Raw genomic sequence first — 8,051 nt, 5'->3', positions numbered from 1 at the left:
TGTTCACCCAGTTGGTAAATGCCTTTACTAAGACGATCATGTCCCAAGCTTCTAACCACATTATGGGAATACATCATGCCTCTGAAAATGCAGTTTCTTTCGCCAATAATTAATTGAGCAAACGGTCTTCATCCTCAGTAAGTGGCAAATGAAATTGAACTGAGCATGGACTCTGACCTGCCGGAAACTCAGTGCATGGGATCATATAAGACGAGGACGAGGCAGCAAGTTAGGTCAAAGAGTTAAGAAAGTGCAAAAGAAAGTTAATTTCATCTCATTGCATCACATCACAATCAGGATATGCACCATATAAAAATACAATGAATTATGAATTAATCAAATCGCTGATGCGCATGATTAGATAGTCAATTAGGCAAGACAGTGCACATATGACGTACTACACACAATAAGATAAATCATCAGATAATCATCAAGTGTATCAGGTAACACCCTGCTTAAATGCATTCTAAAACCAATGACCTAACCATCGTCAACCATGCTTTACCATGAAAAGATATGAATAACCCAGGTTGGGCAATTACTATGCCAGGAGAAAGACCTGAAGAAATAGTACACCAATTCACGGAATGGATCAAATAAAACATCAGATGAAATAATAACACACATTAGGAAAGACGAGATTACCGCCCTGACTAGATAATATACAGATGTTCAACACTAAAACACCATTCTGTGAATGGGTAGTAAAGAGATGTGTTACTCACAAGCAAAGGTATTTGAGAAACCTCTGGATCTTCCTTGAGGTTTCTGGAAAAATGTTGCTGAGAAGTGTGCTCTGAGCACTCTAACTTGCTATTTTATAAGGTGTGGTGATGAGGTGTCGGGGCCCCTGATTAGTCAACAGGTGAGGGGAGGGTCTAGTGACGTTCATGAAAAAAAGCTGTTAGTGGTCAGTTTTATGGAACAATACATTTGCTTTGATTTGGCACCCAGCCACGAGGTAGATAGAGTTGCACATCACCTGTGATCTCAGTAGGGTGGGGCTTCTGGTGAATCAGGGAGTGGTGAGGCATGGCCACATTCCACAGAAGGCAGGAGAGACTTATGGGCCCCCAGGCGACGTCTATGGAAGGTTTCCTTCAGTGTTTCCCTTAATTTGCTTTTCTTGCATGGTAGGAGGTACATCCCTATTGTTGATACAGCTTCTTTTGCATATCAGACCACAGAAGGCCTGTCCATGCACTTCATTCTGAACCTACTGCCCCCTGTTTTTTAATAATGGTGGCTCTATGAATTCTTCTTTTAAAGTGCCCCAAAACTGACCCACATAATTCCTTTGTTGATCAACAGGGAGTCACATACTTCTCTGGCAAGTCCTGATATATTGACCGCAGTGATTCCAGAGATGCTACAACACACACACACACACACACACACACAGAGCTTACTTTGCCAAAGCAATTCAATTCTGAATTGCAGTCCTCACCCCTTCTGTGTCTGCAGTCTTGACGCCCAAAAACAGCTGTGACATTGAGTCTCATTTATGTCTTATTGCACTTCTGCTTCTCTTGTACAAATATCAACCCCCATGTCAAAGACCACAGCAATGTACCTTAATCATGACCTTCAGTCCTGTGGTCCTGTGCACAAGTCTGACAATGCATTCGTGTAATGACCTGCAGCGCCCACTGTCACAGCAGTGCTGGCCCAGGTACAGATTATTCTCAATGAATGTTCAGCACGTTCTCTCAAACATTCATGGCACTCCTTTGTCGAGTGTGACACAAAGATTAAATTCAATACTGGATTAGAAAATGTCCCTAAAGCCTGGCCTGAAGCACTACCATATTCAGTGCAAGAACTGTCAGTCACTTAATGACTTTGCTACAAAGCCACATGTAAGCATGGATACTAAATATATCCTATCCTAAAATATGTCTCACACTTCTGCAGTCTCCCCAGATACATGCTTGCACTGTGCGGTTAAGGGGGACGGGGCTGATGCAATCGATGTAAAATTGTCAATTTTGTGCATGTTTTCACCATGAACTCAGGAGAGACATTGCATTTACCTCAGGCACTTGCATATTCACAGTCCGTGAATTAATTTCCTGGTGTCTAGTTTCAAGATATGAATCAGTTTCTCACATTCACGGGGGGGGGGGGGGGGAGAGGGGGGGTGGTATCCACCTGCAGGTATGCACGGGCTAAAGGGGTGTCTATGGTCGCCTTTGACTGTGTCTGGCACTGGGTCTGAATAGTGAGGTCGCCTGAAGTATCACTGCAAGCTCCTGTGACCCAAGTTAATTCACCTGAGAGAAAGTCTTTAAAATCGAAGCTCCCAAAAGAGTCCACAAGGAGCTAAACTGACTTTAGAGTCAACAATTTGTTCAAGGGCAAGCTTAAGACAAGCAGGAGACTGTGGAAGCAAGTAAAGGGAGGAGGAGAAATCCAGGGCTGGGTGAAGATACAGGGCAAAGGAGCTTCTGTAAAATAGTGTGTAGTGCCACCTAAAAAGCAAACTGTTGAAAAGCAATCAGCAGCACTGTCCAAGACCTTTAAAGATCTTGCTAACCTGAGGTGCATGCCGACTGCACCCTGACTCCACATACTGCTTCTGCTCAGCAGACTGAAAGTCATAGATGTTGTCTTTCAGGAAACAAGCTGAGGGTATAAGGTAGTGACGATGTTCTAATGTTTACTTGTGCTAAATAAACAGAGCTAGTTAAATGGGAAATGGTCAAAATCTGGCTACTGGTCAACCATGATAATTCTTCAACTTTGAATGCCTATACAGTAGCCACTATGGGGCTTTAGTGGTGATTTTGTACTTGGTAGTTACCCTGAATATTAACTTTTTGTTTACAAAAGGCGCAGTTGGTTAAAGACAACAGTGCCCTCCACTCAGCCAGGAAGCTGCTGTTTCGTGTCAAATCTGCCTGTCATTCATACTTCATGGAGGACGTGATCTGGGCGCATCTGCAAAAGCTTGTAGAAGACCACATGTGCCTACATAGCTATCAACTGGGGGTGTATCCATGGACGTCATTTAGTGGTTGCCAGGGTTCGCAGCTGCAACCCCTGCCTTGCCACTTGCTACCTCTGGCACTTCCTTTGCAACCCCTGGCCTCAGAGGTGGCAAAATCAGTACCAGGAGCACAGAGGAGCTCATCTTTGCAGACATCGGTTGGAGCTCCATTTCTCTTGCTTTCTGTTAGTATTTTATTACACTACTAGGTGTCATAAAGATTGGAGTACAACTAGCTGGAATATGACCCTCACTGGCATCTGAGGTAAGTAAACATACTTCTGATTGATACATCTACCTGTGGATTCCTCACCTTTTGAATACTCCCAATGAACCAGAATTCAATGGATTTTTTTTCTTTCTAGCTCTCCATGTCAACAAGGACGTCACAATAGAATGGCTCTGCACGCAACTCCGACTGACATCATCAGAGCCATGTGAAGTCCTCACCAGTTCCCTTTTTTCTGCACCTTCAACGCTAATGGGTTTTCAACCTTTCAGTGTAGTTACGTTGTTTCGAGGGAATTTAATTGTCGAAGTTTTGTTTGTGCGACAATGTCCCTGCCAAAGAAGTCAGGCTTCAAATCCTGTCAGGAGTGTAGAAGTCACATGTCTTCACGGACCCGCACGAAAACTGCCTCTGGTGTCTTTGTTCGTATCACAATGTCGGGGTATGCTCATTGTATCAGAGCATGAACCCTAAGGCACTAAAAGAAAGGGAGGTGAAGTTGTTTCTGATAAAGGCTAGAGAGGAGAAGCAGGGCTGTTGTAGACCCAGGCCTCAAGAGGAGTTGTCATCCCACAGGTCATCAAAGTGGCAAAAGAAGCCGAGACACCATAGTTTACTGCGTCTTTCTTCCTGGGATACCAGTCCTTGATCCTTGTCTTCGGCTTCGAAGTCCAGATGCTGCTCAAATTGGGAAGTGAGTCCCACTTTGTTTCCTCTACAACAGAAGTTGCCTGAGGCGTCACCGGCAATGTCTTTGGTGGAGATCTCCTTGTGTCACCCACAAGTCCTGTCAGGAGATTGAAGAGCAGGCAACAGGTCAGGTTGAGCCTCCGCAGCAGGAGTAAGAATACCCGACCTTTCTAGGCACAGGGACGGATCCTATCAGATTTTTATATGTTATGTTTAGCATTTTTATTAGAGCAATGACCCTTTATGGTGCACCTGCGGGCCGCACAGGTTCATTGGCCTTCTCTCTGGGAGGTTTCCGGGTACCATATAGGCAGGTTCTTTTCCTGTCTTTCATGTCTACGGCTCCATATCCATGGCCTGTAATGGCATGGAGAAAAACACCATCATCAGTGGATTTCACAGGAGTTGTTGGTGCCGTCGGTGCCAATTCTGATAGCGGTTCGATCCCGTCCGGCGTCGAGTCCTCCTAAGTCTGCCCGGAGTGAGGTCCCAGTACCGACCCCAGCTTTGCAGGTGCCGCAACTTGCTTCTTCGATGCCAGCGCATTTTCCTTTGATGCCGCAGTTGGAATCTAGGCTGAGATCCAGGAGGGAAGCCTTGAGGCTCTTAGAGGAGCAACAATATTTAGAGGATCAGAAGTATCAGGACCTCGACGAATGGGAGTGTGACAGGGTCAGAAATAATGGAGGCTTGTAGAGGTTGTAGTAGATTATGGTTTTATTTCTTTTTCATAAAAATTTATGTCACAGTCTTTCTATCCGAGTGTCTCTTTGTTTTCTTTTCTTTCTCTCACTCTCTCTCTCACTCTTTGCTGGTAAGTCTTCAGTGTCCTGCCTCTAATCCGCCTTTCTTTTCTCTTTCTTTTAAGGTGGAATCTCCAGTACCGTCCAGGGTGGCCATAAGAGGAAAGAAGAACTTAGAAGACCTTTAGGAGGCAGGTATTGTTGCTTCTCTCTCGCTCTGTCTTCTCTGACCTTTGTTTTCTCTTTCCTATCTTTGTTTGCTTCCTGGGTGTCATTTTTCTCTTTCTTTTCTGCCTTTCTTTTTCTAGCTGTAGGTTTTCAATACTTTTCTACTCTTGGCTTTCTCTTTCCTTTCCTTAGGACTTTTCATTTTTCCTTCCTTTTCCCAGGGCTCTTCTATAACCCCCCCTGTCCGTGATATCTGGTCTGTCTGTGCTTCTCCTCAGTCTTCCTCTCTGTTTCTATAGCGTACCCACATGTAAATGAGCCTTAGAATCATAACATTTTTCTGTGCCCCATGTCAACGTGCAATTTCAAAAACCCTGTGTTTGTGCACCCCCTCGCCGTTTCCCCATGATGAATTCCTTTTGGTACCCACTCCCCCTTCTGTTTAATGATAAAAACAAATTCCCACCTCCCCGACATTTTTGCCAATGGCCTGTACCTGACTAGGCCACGTTCTTCATAGAACGTGGCCGGTCTGTTCGTTCCTGCTCTCATCCCGGACGTCCTCCGCTGTCTCCACTTCGGTGTTGAAAAGCGCTTATCCTCCTCCTCCTCTTCTTCGATCTTTCTATTCTGCAGGTCCATCCATACCGCCGTCCGCCTTCGACACCTCTTCTCCTCCTGGGAAAACAATTTCCTCCTTCCTTCGTCTTGCTCGGGTTTAAAACCCCGCTAGATTCTGCATCCTTCTCACGGATATGCTGCTTCACCATGCCCTCCTCTTCCGGGTCAGAGTGGATTCCATCGACAGTGCCCCCGGGTCACTTCTTCCGCGGATCAGGGTTCCGCGGCTCCTCACATCCACTCCCCCTAGGCAGTGGCTGTTTTGAGCCACTGTAGTCTAAGACAATGAGGCGATACCCTCTAACCCTTTTGACTAGGGTAATGAATGGAAGTAAATATATTGCCAAAGCAAGGGGGAAGTACTCCTAGAGTAGTGTAATAGTATGTTTCTCTCTGTTGGTTTTTGATATAGTGTGACGAAGAGTTTTTCTCTAGCTACTCCTATTTTGAAACCTAGAAAGGGAATGCTCTCTCTGTTGGACTCAATGGTAAACTGGATATCTTTAGATTTGTTATTCAGCCAAGTGTGAAATTCCTGGAGTTGGATAATCGATCCATGCCAAATGAGCAATACATCATCAATATACCTCGACCCTTTCCATATATGGCGTAGGAAAGGATGATGACCCACTATTGATTTATGTCTACATATGGGGTCGAAACGTCGACATGATTTTGAATGTGGATTAATATTGTAAAGAAATTATATGTGACTACAGGGCTTCCTGGATTGACGGAGCTGCTAGAAGTCCATATTATTCTTAAACCACTTTCTGTATATATTGTACATATCACCTTCACTTCCTTTCACAATATTCACTTTCACTGTGTGTTTTGAATTAGGAACACCTACCAATATAAGTACAATCTTCTCTTATGCTAAAAACGTAAAAAGAAACAAAAAGCAATAAAACACTACCTATGCTACATAGATTGTATATTTGCAATTGATTAATCAATAGATTACAGTGGAAGTCTAGGAGTACTTCCCCCTTGCTTTGACCATATATTTACTTCCATTCTGTTTGAGACACTGGTCAGATGGGTAGCGAGAGAGATATTCAGCATTGGACAGGAGGGAACCCGGGGAGTGCTGTATCTGGAAGGCAAAAGATTGTAGGGATGAGAACCATCTTAGGACCTGTGCATTCGTGTCTTTGTGTTGCGATAACCAGGTCAAGGGAGCATGATCCATGAGCAAAGTAAAGGGGCGGCCCGACAAGTAATACCTAAGGGATTCAATAGCCCATTTTATAGCAAGACATTCCTTTTCTATTGATGGATAATGTCTTTCACGGGGTAACAGTTTTCTGCTAAGGTATACAATAGGATGATATAGTCCATCCTCATCTTGTTGAAATAAAATGGCTCCTATTCCTTGATTGGAAGCATAGGTTTGAACCAGGAAGGATTTGTTGAAAACAGGGCAAAGTAACACAGGTTCTGTTGCTAGTAGGTGTTTCAAGCGCAGAAAATTTTCTTTCTCCAATTCGGATAAGTGGGTCATCTGATTGGGTTTGTTCTTTTCGAGTACGGCAGTCAGAGGAGCTGCGATATCTGAAAAATGAGCAAAAAAACATCTACAATACCCTACCATACCTAGGAAAGCTCTGACATCCATTTTGCATTGTGGAAAAGGAATTTGTGTGATAGCGTATACCTCTTCCATTTAGGGTTTCAGATTTCCATGCCCGATCACATATCCCAAATAGTCAATGGTATCCTGCCCTAGTTTGCAGTTTTCTGGATTTGCTGTGAGTCCTGCCTGTCTGAGAGCTGTTAAAATGGCAGATAGATGTGAAGTATGGGCTTCCTATGTTTTACTATAAATGTTAATGTTGTCTAAATATGCAGCCGCATATTCTTGAAAAGGCCGCAACACCATATCAATCAATCAATCTTTGAAAGGCAGCTGGTGCTCCATGTAGGCCAAAAGGAAGGACCGTGAACTGATATAACCCTGACGGGGTTGCAAAAGCTGTTTTTTCTTTATCACCCTCCTCATGAGGGATCTGCCAATAACCTTTTGTTAGGTCTAACGTAGTCATATATTTAGCTTTTCCTAACCCTTCAAGAAGATCATCTATTCTTGGCATGGAATACATATCTAAGTAGGAGAGGGCAATTACTTGTCCGAAATCAATGCAAAATCGGATAGATACACCTTGTTGCGGAACCAAAACTATTGGGTGAACACCAAGGACTAGATGAAGGCTCAATAACCCCTGTTTTTAGCATCTCCATCACTTACTTCTCAACCATCTGTTTCCTGGCTTCTGGTATCTGATAGGGTCTTTGTCAGGACACGCGATTACCTAAGGTACGAATGTGGTGTTTTAGATGGGTCCTCCCCGGGATTTTAGAAAATACGTCAGTGTAAGTTTGTACTATAGTTACTAACTGAGAATTTTGATTTGGTGTGAGATTGGTACCCAACTGCGGCATAATTATGTCATTGTCTTGTTCCGTACTAGAGGGATATAGTGGTATTTCAGTTTCGGAACAGGTGGAAATGTATAGATTACTGGTCTGCCCTTCTGGTTCATGTCATAATTTCAAAAGATTGATATGATATATGTGACCTTGGCCTGACTCAGCTGGTATTTCTACT

This window comes from Pleurodeles waltl, chromosome 3_1, assembly GCF_031143425.1.
Source record: "Pleurodeles waltl isolate 20211129_DDA chromosome 3_1, aPleWal1.hap1.20221129, whole genome shotgun sequence".
In the NCBI taxonomy this organism is placed as follows: domain Eukaryota; kingdom Metazoa; phylum Chordata; class Amphibia; order Caudata; family Salamandridae; genus Pleurodeles; species Pleurodeles waltl.
The sequence above is the reverse complement of the archived record's forward strand: the minus strand, read 5'-3'. Positions refer to the sequence as shown.